The sequence below is a fragment of the Schistocerca gregaria genome, chromosome 5 (genome assembly GCF_023897955.1).
Source record: "Schistocerca gregaria isolate iqSchGreg1 chromosome 5, iqSchGreg1.2, whole genome shotgun sequence".
Classification (NCBI taxonomy): Eukaryota; Metazoa; Arthropoda; class Insecta; order Orthoptera; family Acrididae; genus Schistocerca; species Schistocerca gregaria.
Window position 1 is genome coordinate 353,319,021 of NC_064924.1, and position 17,342 is coordinate 353,336,362.

The following is a 17,342-nucleotide window of genomic DNA, read 5'->3' on the forward strand; positions in this document are numbered from 1 at the left end:
GTAGATTCCAAACAACAGAATGAAGTTCTGACTCAGTTGCTGAGTAATCTTATTTATTAATAGTAATAAAGATAGCCCAATCAACAAGCATAATAAAGTAAATTCTTGCCTCCACACAATCATCCCTGAATGAAATCATTCACACAGCAAAACCTTCAGAAAAACATCCTTAGGAATTGATAGTATTCCAGATTTTATCGTAAGGGAATGTACTATAAAAATTGCACCACCCCTTGCAGAGATAATCAACCTGTCTTTCTCAATTGGGATCTTTCCTGAATGTGTTTTAATTGCCAAAGTGATCCCTATTCACAAAAAAGGTGACGAAGCAAATTTGGGAAACTACAGACCAGTCAATCTCATTATTGTCAGTTTTTGCCAAACTCATTGAAAGAATCATATATAACAGATTAATGGAATTTCTGGATAATAATAAAATCCTCACTGATGCCCAACATAGTTTTCAGAAAAATAAATCTACCACCAGTTCAATGCGCTAGAATCACTGTATAATAAACAAAATGCTGCTGGTATTTTCTTAGATCTGAGCAAAGCTTTTGACATTTTGGACCACAGAATCCTGTTGGAAAAATTTCAAAGGTATGGCAGTAGAGGCACTGCACTAAAATGTTTCTCCTAATACCTGACAAATCAGAAATAAAAAGTAGTAATAACAAATGATAGCACTTGAACATATTTTTCAGATGGCTTGACATCATGAGGGCCAGAGGCAAGAGTGCTGTGGCACTGGAGATGGCTGACAAAGTTGTTATTGGAAGGGTCAGGGGGCACAGAAGCCAGAGGTGTATATACCTGAGGTGCAGGTGATGGAGGCACAGGAGCTGAAGTTGTGGGAGCCAGTGGCATGGGATCCATTGGCACATAAGTGAGGGGCAAAATGGAACCAGGGCCTGGTGGAGGGGGAAGTGAAGGAAGATGCATCTCCACAGGTGCCTGACTTGACACGAATGTGGCAAGAGAATGATGGAAGCCCGTAACCTGCCTGCACAACTCCTGCAGTAGCTCCTCCTGTGAGATCTGCAGTTTTTGCCAGCACTGCAGGAGAATTGAGTCGATGGTGTTCATGGATGTGAGAAGAGTGTCTGTGAATGATATATCCCACATGTAAGACCTTTCTTTATCAGCGCATCTATATCCATGACGTCAAGGGGAAAAACACACGTATTGATATGCCACCAGAAGTGATGAACAATGCCTTATTATGCTATTTAACATGGAATATGAATGGGACGAGATAATAAGGAGCTAAAAGTCATTGAATCAAGACATGAAATAAAGAGTCAATTCTTGAAATAAGATTAAAACTGTATCCATCAATAGGAAATTCGTACAGAGTCTAGGTTTGGCCACTGAAGTAAGAAAGGTCTCACAGTCTCCATGAATGCTGAGATTCATGAAGTCAGTAGTAAGTAATGGCTATGCCTTGTGATGGCTGACATCAGAAGGGCCAGGTGTCAAAAGGACCTGAGCTAGAGGTGTAGGAGCTGGAGGGGCAGGTGGTGTCCAGTGAGGCCATGGCCAGTGGGTGAGCAACAGCTGCACTGCAATGATATAGTGGCTCATGAAGTGCACAGAGCTGGGCCCATGAGACTATGGTTGATTGCAACCAGTGACCACTTGTGGTGATGCCGAGGCATCTCAGTAGCCTGCTGCAGGGAGAGTCTTTCAAGGCTGTGGTCAGTAGTGTTCACTGCTTGGCTGGTGGTGGTGATGGCTGGTGGCCAGGGTCGGAGCTTGATAAAGACTGACACTGCAGGAGTTTGGCTGGAACTCTGCTGGCTATGTGTTAGGCAGTTGGGTGTATGCAACCCCACACCTACAGAAGATTAAACAATTGGTTTCCAGGCAGCAGGTGACTTGTGCAGGGAAATGTTCCTTTGAATGTGCCACTGCCTGGAGTCTTTATTTGCGAGCAGTGAAGTTGTGCAAAGATAGTTGCCAGGAGGCTGTCTGTGTTGCAGTACTGTCGAATTTGCAACAGGTAATGCAATGGGATACAACATCCCATCCCCCTCCTCATTAGATGAAGGATGGTCAAGCCATCTTGAGGAAGTTAGGTCTCAGAGGAAAGTGTGTGTCCCAAAGAGCAGGCCAGGGACATTTTGCTGTGTTGCAGAAGGTGATGCATCAGTGGTCTCTGTGAAGTGCTCTGTTGTGGCGAGGCTAATGAGATGGCAGCAAGCAATGGTATCATGATGACCGATGCTGTGGCACAGGTGTGCTTTGATGCCTGTGACAGAGTAGCTGCCACAACTGCTTCATTGGGCATGGCTGGAGGAGGGTAGGGTTATGGTGGATGGAGGGGGTGACCATGCAGGAGCAGCACCAGAAGGAGACCAGTGGATGCTGGTCAGCATCACGCAGAGCCCGTTTCCTGAAGATATGGCAGGTGTATGAGCTTGCCAGTATTGCCCCCCCCCCCCCCCTCCCTCCCCCGTGCAGGAGCACCCTACAGAATTGTGAGACTGAAAGATGGGGCCTCAGAAACTGCCCAGCATGGGCTCATACGGTTACAGTGTGATCATGTGGGAAATGGCACCTGTGGAACACCAGGCATTGGCAGTCCTAAGTGCTTGACTGGATGCAGTGTGACAATGCAAGTCTGGTGCATTGTAGAAGGATACAATTACAATTTTATGCCCACCCCTGATACAACCTCTCATGTAGCTTCATTTTCTATCCTGATGGATCTGAGTGTCTTGTCTACTGTGACATATACACCATCTTCATTCCTCATAAGCCTATCCTTTTCATGTACACTTCAATTTTCCCCAGAAATCTCATTGCAATTGAACTTCAGGTTTTAACTATCTTCCTGTACCTAGTACTAAGTGAACTTCGCTGCTTTTCAGAAGTGCTTCAAACTCTGCCACTTTGTTGTGAATGTTTCTGCATCTATTTACTAGGATATTAATACTCTCTCCTGTAGGGGGAATTTCTTTGGATCTTACACTAATGATACCTAGTACTAAGTGAACTTCGCTGTTTTTCAGGAGGGCTTCAAACTCTGCCACTTTGTTGTGAATGTTTCTGCAGCTGTTTATAGGATATTAATACTCTCACCTGTAGGGGGAATTCCTTTTGATCTTACACTAATATTGCTGGGTCTTCTACAGCTATCATTCTGGACTGGGTGGAGTGCCTTCTAATCTAAAAAACCCTTGTTTGCACCCCACACACAGTCAGGTTCTTGAGTAGCAGCCTCTGATGTGCAGTACACACCTGATTAATTGAGTAGGGGTTCCTGAGCTGGGGACTAGTAAGCACCATCAGTCCCCTGTCACTGTAAGCTCTGGGCATGCTTCATCGACCACCGTGCAGCACAACGGTGGAACGTTGTGTGTCTCTTAGGGAATGGGGATATTGGCTTGGCTGCCCATATCGTGAAGGTAGAATAAAGCCAAAAAATCTCAAGGTGTGTTGCATGCTGAAGAGATGCATGGCTGTAATTCTTCACGCTTTCCCGGCGATCTGTTGACATCTTGGATATTCGGGAATCCAGCTGGATTCCCGAATATCCAAGATGCATGGCTGTTGAGGTGGAACAGGCGTTAGCGGGCAACCTCTGGGAAACCTGCCGCACCTCAGCCGTATAAGACTTGCTTAGGCATGTAGGGCTCTGTCTAGGTGGACTCCTAGTTCCCTAGCTGGGACCAAGATGGATCCTTCAAAATCTTCTTTGCCGCCTCCCAGCGGAAAGAGTGGACTGCTGGTAGGTACCAACACCCAATCCAACAAGAGGGCATGTGTAGACAGTCCTCCTGACTTAGGAATTAAATCTCATTGTATCAAGACTAGTAACGGAACACATTCTGGTAGTCAGAATGTGTTTTTTAATCGTTATAAGGAAAGAGGGCAGCTTTGAGAAAATTTCACCTTTCTGATTTCGAAAAGGGCTTAGGGGCATTGCTGGCAATTTGAAATCTGTTAAGTGATTGCATAATTGGATGCTGTTGGTGGAAACCGATAGTTTCCAACAAGCTAAGAATCTACAGAACACACAATTCCTTGGGGAATATACCTTGAATTACAGCAAAGTTGTTGTGACATGCAGGGATCTGGTGGACTTTCCCAAGGAGGAAATGAAATGTGGGTGCGTTCCAGAAGGAGTAGTTGATGTGCAAAATATCATGAAGAGGGTGGATGGAATTCTTGTTAAGTCCAACACCTTTATCCTGACATTTATATCATGAAACTCTCTGAACATATAAAGGCAGGTTTCCTTCGCTTAAGTGTTTGGCCTTATGTACCCAACCAATTGAGGTGTTTCAAATGCCAGCGCTTTGGGCATACTACTCTTGGGTGTCATAGAGAAGATACTTGTGACAAGTGTGGTCAGGCCACCCATGAAGGTGTCCATTGTTTGTCTCCATTGAAGTGTGTGAATTGGTCTGGACCTCACCCCATCTGGAGTCGGGATTTCACTATGTATCTGGAAGATCGGAAGATACAGGAGCTTAAAAATACTAATCGCATCCCCTATACTTAGGCAAGAAAGCACTATACAGCCATGCTGTCCCTGTGTTTTGCTTCCTGCTTCACTTCAGTTGTTAAACAGTCCACATGGAAAGCTGATGCTGCTACAAAAATGGAGGCTGCTTGTGCTGGCACTAGTGCCTGTGTGTGTCCCTGCACTTGTGTTGCTGCAGTCATTTCTAAGCCTGTCCCTCCCCTAAGAACTTCAGAAAAAGCTGTGGTTGCTGACATTGTAGAGCTCCCTGCCTTTCCAAAGGTTCTATTTGGTATGCTGTCGAATGTTGCCACACCCGCAACCACAGTTCTGGCTGCAATGTCTACCCAGGGAAAAAAATCCAAGGCAAAACATCAAACACCTGTGGAATTGGGCAGAAAACAGCCTGACGATGTCAACATTGACATCTCTGATGTGTCTGTTGATTCTTCTTTAGAGGCTATGTAGCTCAGTGTCGGATTGCGACATCCATCTTGCTCCAAACCTGAGCCTCCACCCATTGTGGACTCCTCCCCCCCCCCCCCAATCAGAAAGTCAGGATGAAAGTACTACCCCCCTGATAGATGGCTCCTATTATACAGTGGAACGTGAATGGATTCAGTACACACATGGAGGAACTGAAACTCATAGCACATCAATGCCCTCTGTGCTTGTGTTAGCAGGAAGCACATTTCAAAGCATCTGATTCATCTGCACTATGGGGCTGTACCCTATACTGCAAGGATGACCTGACTGGGGAAAAAGCCAAAGGAGGAATTGCTGAGTTTGTCAATAATGGGCACCATTTCTCTGCTCTTCCCCTGGATACTGACCTGGAAGCAGTTGCAGTTGAAATTTCTGCACGTCAGAGGATTATGGTTTGTTCTCTTTATTTACCTCCATGCAATTGGTTTGTTCCTCAAAAGTATGGGAAGTCATACGGAGGATTTTTGGTAAACACAGCTGTTTTCTGATAGCTGCAGTATTTAACCAGGGGTGCCTCCAAACAACACCTAGAAACATTGCTCAGACGCTGGCCGAGCATCTTGCACAAACTTCTGCCAATGCAAGCCAGGATCCAGCACTTTGTCACCACCGCATGACTGTCGGAAGGGAAAAGTTGGACTTCAGGTTGAACAGTTCTACAGGTCTACAACTCTCCTTTCTCCATGTGGAAGCTCAAATCAGCACTGACTGAGACTTCTGACACCGCACTCAGTCACAATCACAACTGGTACTACATGCTTCAACATCTGCCAGCAGCATCAAAGGAAATCATCCTCAAATGTTTTTGTCTAATATGGCAGACAGGTGTCTTCCCTAACTGGTGGGGGGAGGCAATTCTAATCCCTCTCCTCAAAACAGGAAAGAACTGCACATGTCCTAGTATTTATTGGAGCCTTGACAAGCTGTGTAGGAAAGACCCTGAAATGGATGGTTAACCGTCGTCTGGTCTGGCTTTTAGAGACCAGGCAACTCCATAGCCACTCTGAGTGTGAATTCCGAAAATTTCAGTTCACGGTCGACAAACTGACCCTCTTAGAAGTGGCTATTCAGCAGGCTTTCCTCCATCAGCATCACTGTACTAATATATTCTTTGACATGACTAAGGTGCATGATACCACTCGGAGACACTGTATTCTCACACAACTGCATTGATGGGGTTTTCATGGCCACCTCACCATTTTCATTCAATCTTTCCTGTCTCAGCAGTTTTTTGGACCTGAGTTGGTCACACTCTGTCTGATTGATTTAGCAGGAGAATGGTGTCCCACATGGTTGTGTTTTAAGTGTTACCCTCTTTGCCATAGCCATCAGCAGTATAACATCTACAGTAAGCAGTCCAATACAGCACTCCTTATTTGTGGATGACTTTGCTGTATTCTGTGCCTCCTCCAGTGTTGCAATAGTGAGCCATCAGTTGCAACTTACAGTGCAGCAGTTAGAAAAGTGGGCTGCAAAGACAGGTTTTCAGTTTTCTACCGATAAGTGTGTATGTATGTTCATTTTAATCGTTCTTGTTGTCCTTTTAATTTGCCTGACTTGCACATAGGGGACACTATCCTACATTTTAGAGACACAGGGCCTCATTTTTTACTCCAAATTGTCGTGGTTGCCACACCTGTGAGACTTGAAAGCCAGAAACCAGAAGGCAGTGAACATCCTCAAGTGCCTCAGCCACAGATCTTGGGGAGTGGACAGGGCATGTCTCCTTCAGTTTTATCAGGCTTTTGTGTGTTCGCAGCTGGACTATGGGTGCACGGTGTGTGGGTCAGCGATGCCCTCTTATGTGCGGATCCTTGATGCTGTCCACCATGCAGGGATTTGACTGGTCACGGGTGCTTATCGGACCAGTCCCATACCCAGCCTCTGTGCTGAGGCCAGGGAACTGACACTTACAATCCGGTGGCAGCTCCTCCTGGTGCGACAGGTGTGTAAGTTTCTTGGGGCTCCAACCTCACCCACTCACCATATTGTTGCTCATCCAGCTCTAAACCGGCTTTTTTCCCACCGTACCTGAGCCACGATGGCGTTTGGGATTCGTGTGGAACCTGTGCTGGAGTCCCTTGGTGTGGAGCCCGTATGGCCGAAAATCCAGGGTTTTAACCGCTTGCCACCCTGGTTACTAGAGAGACCCAGAGTGATTTTAGATTTGGTGTGGCACAAGAGAGATTGCACTCCTGCTTCCATTTTTAAAGCAACATTTACTGCCATTTTATCTGAGCATCATGACTATATAGCTGTTTTTACAGGTGGGTCAAAACAAGGGGATTCTGTTACTTGCTCTGTTGTTTTTCTGGATTATGTCCTCAAGGTCTGACTGCCTCAAGCGCTTACTGTCTTTGATGCAGAATTGTCTGTGATCTTGCAGCCATTGGAGCAGAAGAGATACTCTTTGCATCCTAAATTTCTTGTCTGTTCTGATTCACTAAGTACCCTTAACTCAGTGCAATGTTTGTATCCAGCAGATAAAATAGTCCATACTATCCAGGATGCCTCCTCCAACCACAACGACTGAGGGAGGAGGTGGCTTTCTGCTGGGTTCCAGGGCATGACGGCATTGCTGGGAATGAAAGGGCAGATGTTGCGGCCATGGAGGCATGTCTCGATCTGCAGGTATTTCAGTGTGCCATCCCCCTGCACACACTCACCTCGCTGTTGGGCTCACAAGTCGTGCATTGGTGGGAGGATGAGTGGCTGAAAGTGACTGACAATAAGCTCTGTTTAATCAGGCCCACAACATGTGTTTGGTGTACTTCATTCCAGCCATGTAACCGGGATGAGGTTCTCCTCACTTGGCTTCGGATAGACCACAGTCCTATGACACATGGCTTCCTGCTCCAGCGAGAGGACCCTCCAGCGTGTGGTACTTGTGGCATCCAGGTCACTGTGCGCTACATTTTATTGGATTGCATTTTATTTTCTGACTAGCGGGCTGTGGCTGACTTGCCAGCAGATCTGCCATCTCTTGTAGGAAATACTCAAACAAATGGGGTTAAAGTTTTAAAATTCTGTGACTTGTCCAATGTTTTTACCAAGATTTTGGGGAGAGGGTCTTCATTTGTTCACAGGGTGACTGCCTTGCCCATATTTTATGTAAGTGGTCAGCGAGTGACAATTTCCTGTGGCATCCTTGGCACTCCTTTCTCGTTTTTCCTTGAGTTTCATTTTCCTATACAGCATTTGCCATCTTTTCCCACTTTCTGTACATGTATGCTTCCATTTTACTAAATTTGTCCACATTTGTTTCTTTCAATTTGTGTCAGTGCGCTTATGGCCTCGACATTGAGTGCCCATAAGCAACCCCCCCCAACCCCCCCCCCCCCCCCCCCCCACCCCACACACACCCTCAGTGGTTGCTGGAAAAGCCTCTTCTCCATGTGTTGATTGAGGCCCCCAGGCACACACACACACAGAGTGCACATGGTGTTCCTTCCATCCCTTGCTACAATAACCATTATTCACCATACATTTGAACAACCAATGATTAATCAATTCTTACCTTTTTCATGTTTGCCTGCTCTTGACCCAGAACGAAGCAGGTTTCCCAACAGGTGAAGTGAGTCCCTGAGGTTCATTTCAGTTTTTATGGAAGACAGCACTTTGAGACTGTTGCTTAGGTGGACGCACTAAGCCCCCTGATCCCTGTTTGTCCTGTACAGGATGCCTCGAACTACCACTGACAAGCCACTCTCAGTCAAGTGGACAAGTAGTGCCAGACCCCATACTTCCTCCAGAGGAGACTGGATAGTACTTGTGTCTTTGGGACCTGTTGTACATTACTCTCAGGGGCTCTCCCAACTGACCCATTGCAGCAGCTGCCAATTGTCTGATAGTTGTCAGGATGATTTGCAGCTGCATATTGATGAAAACTAACTGATCCCATGTTCGAGAACAGCATTGACAGTAGGGCTGCATTGTGGCTGGTGCAGTGTTATACAGATCAGTGAACAAATAACTTTAAACTGAGGCTGCTGGTTAACTTTTAATTTGTTGAGCTAAAAATATTACTAATTTCCTTTAAGAACTGCTTCAGTTAATACAAGCCATATCTCCACAATATCCTTGAAAATAGCCCTTAATTTATGATAAATTTAGATAATACCCACACCTCTGGGAGAGGAAACTAGATGTAACATGATATGTTAATTATAATATGTCCTGTAGTAATGAAATCACAAAAGCCAATTTACTGTGAGAAAGCTTATGCTCACAAATATGGTAACTTCGGAAAATTCTCAAAAATATATTTTTGTTCACATTGATAACAACTGAAATTGAGGGTGAACCACTGTTTGACAGTATCTGTAGATCACAAAGCTGAATTTCTATGAAATGGGTTCTCCAATAGTAACTTATGAAAATTTTCAAGAATGTTCTTCTGTAAACGCCAAAAACTCAAAAAATAAACATATTTCTCACATAACTGTACAGTGTAATTAGGGAACAATTGTTTTTGAATGAGAATAGACCTGTTGTCATAAATTTATAAAATGCACCTCATGATAATAGTATGAGTTTATTGCGGCACTCGCAAATGCTTAAAATTTTGTAATATATCATGTGACACATGAGTACTGATGTAATGAATGAAAGGTTATGCAGAAAAAGTGTGAACAGTAAAATATTAGAATCTAGAACTTTGTATCGAAAAACAAGTTTGGTGCAAACTGTTACATAGAAAGGAAATTTCAGAAGCTGGCTTTTATATGTACATAAATGTGTGAATTGAACACATTTTTTACTTAGTTGATATTGTGATAGTCTGCACTGATGTGCTCAAAATGAACACTGCAGCATCACTTTATGTCAGTAAAAATTATGAAAACTATGGAGCAGCAACAAAGCATGTGTTCTGCTTTGAGCAACTAACAATCCCATGTACATTGTCTGAGGACTTTTTAATTCTTGTAAGAAGGCTGGCAGTGCATGCAGCTATTTTTATGTCACTGTAGGTTCTTTCTCTCATGAGGTTATTGCAGTCACTGTACCATCCTGGAGACCTTCATTGTTCTTTCGTATTATTCTCTGATTGCAAATAAAATAACAGATCTCTACAAGATCTGTGCTTTCCTCTACAATAATTTATTTTTTGGTTTTCTTACATGAGTATCATTCATCAGTATGAATAAATAGGGATGCACTTTATTCCTCTGGAGTGATATGTACCACAATACTAGATTCTATTGTACAATAAGAAACATACTGCTAATCCATCTGCCACTATATATAATTTAATAAAATTTCCTACCACTACTACTACTGTGTTCCTCCTGCACAACAAATTCAGCTCACACAACATTCACACTTGCAAAACAAGCTGATGCCTAGAAAAACTTTATAAATGTTCATTGACATTCGTAAGTAGACAATTACTGTTCACTCCTACACAAAAACACACAAGAAATAGACTGCACTACATGCTCTGTACAGATTGGGTACTATTGCTGAGGACTGTTTTTCTAATCAGTTCATCCTGTTCTTTAAGTGTACTTTTAACCTCAAAGAGATCTCACTATAGAAAAGTTATTAGTGTACACTGTCAAGTAAACTCTTTATCTTTTGTAGCACTCTGTAGCTCATGTTGTCATGAAATATAGAGGACCCTAATAGAATTTCCTGTCTCTCTGTATCTCCTCCATGTCCAAACATCACCACCTTGGTTCAGACCCCTGAACACTTCCCTTGTTGACAGCCCTTCCTGCCACAAAGTAACAATGCGGACGTGATCAAACCACAGTATTCACCGTCTAGGCATGGTTGAACTATAGACAACATGAGCTGTGTACCTCCTTTCTGTTGGAATGACTGGAATTGATTGGCTGTTGGACCCCCTCTGTCTAATAGGCGCTGCACATGTGTGGTTGTTTACATCTTTGGGTGGGTATAGTGACATCTCTAAACAGTCAATGGGACTGTGTCTGTGATACAATATCCACAGTCAACATCTGTCCTCAGAAGTTCTGGGGACCAGGGTGCTGCAAAACTTTTTTTGATGTGTGTTTTTTATGAAGCATTTTTTACTTCTACTGTGATACAATACCCACCATCAATGTATATTTTCAGGAGTTCTGGTAACCGGGGTGATACAAAACTTTTTTTGATGTGTGTATTTTTATGAAGCGTTGTTTACTACTACAACACATTGCTCAGTTGCCATACATTATTGTTGTGGACAATCAGGCATGGTGTATTATAAAAATATCTCTCATAGTCTGAAATATATACTTTATGTATCTTCTCTGCATAGAAATTTGACAATGAACATTTGTTTGTTTTTCTAGTTGTCATCTCCGTTCTTTTGGAGCAGTATTATATGGAGTCTTGAAACTTCCTAGCAGATTAAAACTATGTGCTGGACTATAACTTGAACTCTAGACATTTGGATTTTGCAGGCAAGTGCTTTACTAACAGAGCTGCCCAAGAATGTCTCACAGCACATGCTCACAGCTTTACTTCCATGTCAGAGCACTCCACTCCAGAGTGAAAAATTCGTTCTGTAAGCATCCCCCAGGCAGTGACAAAGCCATGTCTCTACAATATCATTTCTTCCAGGGATGCTTGTCTCACAAGTTGTGTGGCAAAACTTTTGGGGTGTTTGAAAGGTAGGAGATCTACTGGTTGGAAGTATAGCTGTGAGGATGGGTCATGAATCATGCTTTGTTAGCTCAGTTGGTAGAGCACTTGCCTCTGAAAGGCTAAGGTCTTCAAGTCTCAGCTTTCATTTCAGCTCACACTCCACTGCAAGGAGAAAAATTAATTTTGCAAACAGGCCCCACACAATATCCTTTTTACCAAGGGTGTTAGCCCTGCAAGCTATGCAGGATAACTTTCGTGAAATTTGGGGGTAGGAGATGAGGTACTGGCAGAATTAAAGCAGTGAGGATGGATCCTGAGATGTGCTTCGGTAGCTCAGCTGATAGGTCACTTTGCCCTGCTTAGTTGATAGGTCACTTGCCCCTGAAAGACAAAGGTCCCAAGTTCAAGTCTTGATCTGGCACACATTTTTAATATGCTATGAAGTTTCATGTCGGTACACACTCCAGTGCAGAGTCAAAAATTCAGTATGGTGTCATACTTTTGAATAATATTGATTCAGATTTATTTGCAGTAGAATCACTTGCACTGTATAACTTCATCTCTTCTGGCTTTCCTATAGCTTAAACCAATAGGTGTGATCTTTTTTCCTTTGCATCACTTCTTACACATCCTTCTTTACTTTCTTCTTCACATATTTCTTATTTGATTCCCTTCAAACTATTTGCCTTAATGTACTTATATTTTATTCCATTGGTGATAGAAGAAGGTGCCACGTTCATGGTCACCAAGTATATGGTTTCAAAGCTTTCGATTAAACTAGTTCCTATTTCAGATCAATGCTAGTTATTTTCTTGAAAGCCTGTCCTAATATTTTACCAGGGATCAAGAATAAATGTTACTCTCATATCTGCACTCCTACAAAATGCAGCGTATTAATATTCAAATTCAGAGCTATCAGACAGTAAAGTAATTCCTGAGAATTGAGTGTACTTGATTCTGAGGAAATACGAGAGGCTCCATATATTCATTTAAGTCATGACATACATAGATGTGATTCTGCAGATATCACATGAGCAATTGCTACATTATATTAAATTGAAAAAGATGAACATGAATATCAATTGTTCTATGAAATTTTGGGTGAACTGTTCGATGTCAGTAACTTGTTGCCACAATATTTTGGCACAGAGTCTTCTGATCATCTTCAGGTGTATATGGGTGAAAGGACAAAAAATGGTTCAAATGGCTTTGAGCACTGTGGGACTTAACATCTGAGGTCATCAGTCCCCTAGAACTTAGAACTACGTAAACCTAACTAACCTAAGGACATCACACACACACATGCCTGAGGCAGGATTCGAACCTGCGACCGCAGCGATCGCGCGTTTCCAGACCGAAGTGCCTAGAACCACTCGGCCACACTGGCCAGTGGTGAAAATACACTGTGTTCGCCTATTTAAGACCCCACCAGCACATGCATGGTGAACCTATTCATCATTGCACTTACATTGATAGAGTTTATGTGTTTCTGCTGCAAATCTGTGTGCTACTGTGAGCATCCTCCATGGTGAAAGCTTGCCTCACTGATATCAGATTAATAGTCTTTATGTGGTAAAATTGCAGAACAATGTGTGATACACAGAGCGTGATGTTTTTCTGTGACAACATTCCATCTATTAAGTAACTGGAAACTGCCACCCCAAATAAAAAGGGCCTCAGATAATTGTATCTCTGTTGATTCGATGATAATAGAGTTCCAAAAATTATCAAGTATGGACCACATTGTTTGTTTCTTTGCATTTCATTAAATGGCCAGTAGAAATGCAGTTTCCTGCAAAAAGAGATTTGCTGGCTGAGAGATGAGTATGCCACTGGTGTTCTGCAATGTCCTACTGAACCGTGTGCAACATGTTGCCTATGTAAAACTGCTGAATGGCACTGGCTATTCAAGCACTAAGTATTTATGTGATAGGATCCCATGCATTATCTAACTGGAAACCTCCATCCCAAGTGATAAGGGCCTCGGTCAGTCATGTTTCCACTGATTAAATTTCATAAGAATGATGATAGCACAAAATTACTCCCTTCTATGACATTCTTTGTTTATGTATTTATTCCCTTCTCCTGTGATGGATGCTGGTTGGCATTCATGGTTCAACAACTTTCTGTCTGCTGTGGATGGTTAACAACCACATGTGACTCACCACTCATGATACATTGGAAAACCATAAAATCTTAGTAAAGGGCTAGTATTGGCACTTTTATAAATATAGAATGCAGAAAATCATATAAAGCCATTTATCATGGTATTCATCTGCATCATTACTTTGCAATCCACACTTAAGTGATTGGCAGATTGTTCATAGAACCACTTTCAGAGTATTTTGTGGCTATTGTACTCTTGAAAACAAAGGAGCAAAAATGAACATGCAAATATTTCTGGGAGAGCTCTAATTTTTCTTATTTTATCACAATGGTCATTTCATCCTATGTTGGTGGCAGACAACGAAATGATTTTGCAATCAGAGGAAAAAGTTAGTTGTTATAATTTCATTAAAATAACATGCTGCAGTGAAAAATGTCACTGTTAAATGATTTCCAGCCCAGTTCATGTTATATCTGTGACACTCATTCTCCTGTTTTGAGATAATAAAAAATGAGCTGCCCATCTTAGAATTTTTTTATTATCTTCTGTCAGTCGTATCTGTTAAGGTTCCCATACCATGTAGCAACAATCTCGAAAATGACTGGCAAGCATAGGCTAAGCAGTCTCGTTAGTAGGTTTATTGCAGTGTTAAAGTGTTCTGCAAAGAAAGCACAGTCTTTTGTTTGCCTTCCCCCAATATTTTCTGTATCATGATTCCAGCTTAATACCAACCTTTAAGTTTGTGTGATTGACTGTGTAACCTACATTTAATAAAACTGGAGGACTTATCACATGTTATTGTTCAGGGTCAACTGCAACTTTACATATAATGCTTATTACTTGTCTAAATCATTTGGTAATTTGTTTTCGCCTTATGATGATTGTACTAGATGCAAAATGATGACATCAGTACCAAACAGTCTAAGGGAGCTGTTTAAACTGTCTCCTAAATCATTTATACAGATTAAGAACAGCAGATGGCCCATAACATTTCCTTGGGGAATGGTAGATATGCCTTCAATTTCACCAGGCGAACTCCTATCAGTTAGTATGTACTGTGACAATTTGCTTAGAAGTAGCTTGTGAGAATGCTGTCAAAAAGCCTTCTACAAAATTAGGAATATGGAATTAGTTTGAGAGCCCCTGTTAGAAGTGCTAATTCCTTTGTGAAATTAAAAAAAAAAAATATGTTCTACAACAGTGATATTATCTGAACCTGTAAGGATTATAGACCACTTGCTTTGAGGTATTACATAATGTTGGCAAACAGTATATGTTCTAAAATCCTACTACAAATCAGTGTGAATGATATTGGTCTATAATTCAGCAGATTACTTCTATATCCTTTCCTGTGTATTGATGTGACTTTGCAACTTCCCAGTCTTTAGATGTGGATCTTTCATAAGCTTCACTTCCTTGGCAGGTTTGTTGTGGCTCTGCAACTTCTATCTCCATTTGCAAGTGCAATGAAAATTATTTTCAGGTGTGAAAAATTTTGTAAGGTTTTATTGTTCTGTTTTATTCCAGTACTAACTGTCAGTGCCATAACCTTATTCCTTCAAAACCATCTTCGTCATCTGGTCTATCCAGTTCTCCTCAGGTCACCAGAGCACCTTTTTGAATATTAACTACCTCAAGTATTGATCCAGTCTGACTCAGCACCAAAATCTCTGTCTAGCCTTTAACTTTTTCAATGTCCTTAAACGTGGAACATACTCCCAACAACCTTACCCATATCTCCCTGTTCAGTATTCTTCTACCTACTCAATCTACAAAAAATCCTTGTCCACCATGTCACTTTTTTTTCTCATACCAGTAAGTCATAAAGTTGAACATCAAAGTCATTGCATGTTAGTTTAGGTATTGACCATTATTGCTCTACATAATTAACATTGGAAAGGAAAAAATACTAACATGTTTTTCTTTTTTTCTATTGCTTCCTGCTCATTGTCCACGGTTTAGTTTGTTCTATGATGAGTGCAATAATTGTCTCTTCCTACACTTCAGCAATCCTCCTGGCCTAAACCTCTGCTAACCTGTTTCTCACTGTCTCATCTTGCCTTTTCCCTTCTCTCTTCTGTCCCTGCCAATTCTTGCCCATCTAGACAGTGTACTGCCTTCCCCCTACCACTCTTCCCCACCCCTCCCCATGAAGGCATATTGCCTCCCTCCTCCCTCTCCCTCCCATCTCTCTACCCTTTCCCTCCCCTCTCCCTTTCTCTCCTCCCATCCAGTCTGCCCCTTCATCTTCACCTTTGTCTCCTCCCCCCCCCCCCCCTCTTTCTAGCCCTTAAATGCTGTGCCCTCTGTACTCCTTTTTTATTGTTAGGCAGCCCTCGATTCATCTGTCGAAAGACTTGCTCCATGCCTTGTGGATCTTTCCTGTCTCCTCCCCACCTCTGTCTACCTAGATGAGTGCCCTCAATAACTGACAATCAACAGTCAGTCTTGCTACAATCATGGGTGTCTGTGTGGTTGTGTGTGTGTGAAAGATAGTGTGTATAGTTTTGCTAGAGAAAGAGCAAGAGCTGGAAATTTGGTGTAAATACTGAGACTGTCGAATGTTTCTGTGTAATACACATCTATCACCTATAAGTGGGTGGTTACCTTTCCATTATTTTATATATTATTTTGTCTAGGAATTTCCATTACTGTTGTAAATCTCATATATTTCTTTAAAAAATATTACAATGTGAACCAACTATAATATTACCATTAGTAATTGAGAAACTATGCTCTGAATAATAAAGTTCTGTGGTAATAGTGTTATTCACAAAATGAGATTAAATATAGGGGAAAAATGATGTGAATGTTGGTAGTGGAATAAGACTAAGTTGGCTAATCCTGTCTCGCACTCATCACTTCTTCTATTTGGTAACTAATGACTTCTATCCAGTAATCTATTATATTCCACTTTGTACACTACTGGCCATTAAAATTGCTACACCAAGAAGAAATGAAGATGTTAAACTGGCATTCATTGGACAAATATATTATACTAGAACTGACATGTGATTACATTTCCACACAATTTGGGTGCATATATTCTGAGAAATCATTACCCAGAACAACCACCTTTGGTCGTAATAACGGGCTTGATAGGCGTGAGCATCAAGGGTAACCGCAGCCATGGTCTCTGAGCTGATAGTCCATGCTGCTGCAAATGTCGTCGAACTGTTCATGCAGAAGGTTGTTGTCTTGCAAACGTTCCCATCTGTTGACTCAGGGAATGAGACATGGCTGCACGATCCATTACAACCATGCGGATAAGGTGCCTGTCATCTTGATTGCTAGTGATACGAGGCTGTTGGAATCCAGCACGGCGTTCTGTATTACCCTCCTGAACCCACTGATTCCATATTCTGCTAACAGTCATTGGATCTCGACCAACGCGAGCAGCAATGTCATGACTGAATAAACTGCAATCGCAGTAGGCTGCAATCCAACCTTTATCAAAGTCAGAAAAGTGATGGTACACATTTCTCCTCCTTACACAAGGCATCAAAACAACATTTCACCAAGCAATGCCAGTCAACTGCTGTTTGTGTATGAGAAATCGCTTGGAAACTTTCTTCCTGTCAGCACGTTGTAGGTGTCGCCACCAGTGCCAACCTTGAATGCTCTGAAAAGCTAATCATTTGCATATCACAGCATCTTCTTCCAGTCGGTTAAATTTCATGTCTG

The 17,342-nt window shown here is 42.2% G+C and overlaps 1 protein-coding gene across 1 annotated transcript in view; it reads left to right on the plus strand.

The window, feature by feature from the left end:
• LOC126273341 (dynein axonemal heavy chain 10) overlaps positions 1 to 17,342 on the plus strand; it is a 1,458,287-nt gene that overhangs the window by 707,446 nt on the left and 733,499 nt on the right. The gene's annotated exons all lie outside the window — the stretch shown is intronic.